The sequence below is a fragment of the Lindgomyces ingoldianus genome (genome assembly GCF_010093535.1).
Source record: "Lindgomyces ingoldianus strain ATCC 200398 unplaced genomic scaffold BDR25scaffold_29, whole genome shotgun sequence".
Lineage (NCBI taxonomy): Eukaryota > Fungi > Ascomycota > Dothideomycetes > Pleosporales > Lindgomycetaceae > Lindgomyces > Lindgomyces ingoldianus.
This window is the reverse complement of record NW_022985190.1, coordinates 488357-488918: the sequence shown is the minus strand read 5'-3', so window position 1 is coordinate 488918 and position 562 is coordinate 488357.

The window sequence follows — 562 nt, the reverse complement described above, 5'->3', positions numbered from 1 at the left end:
TAATAATCTTAACTCCTAGGAACTATTATAGGTCCTTGCCTTTTATTAGGGTATACTTCTCTTGTAACTAGTCTACTACACGCTGTGCATCTGCTTTAGAGCTTTTTCTGTGCGCAATAATAAGGTTGTCTACATAAAAGAAGATAAATATTCTAGCTTTAGTTATGCAGTAAAGTTTATATAAGACAGCTAAAAACCTAAGGCCTTTAAAAGTTGTTATAAAATAGTGTTACTAGAGTAAAGAAAAAATTTATAGGCTATATAGTACTTTTTAAAGCTTTAGTATTATACTTAGTTTCTAATAGCCTCTTAGCATCTGCATGTAGATATTGCAGTTAATTACTGCATGTATAAACGTGTTAGTTATGTTGTATTATTTAAGCTCTAAGTTAAAGCATGCAGATATTGCTATTAGCATTTAAAATAAGTGTTTTGCTAGGGTAGCAGCGTAGGTATCTTATATAGTAATGTTTCTTTTGTCAGATTTAAGCACTGTTTCTGGGCTTCCTGAGATGAATGATGGGTTTAGATATGATGTATGGGATGATTGATTGATTGTGTT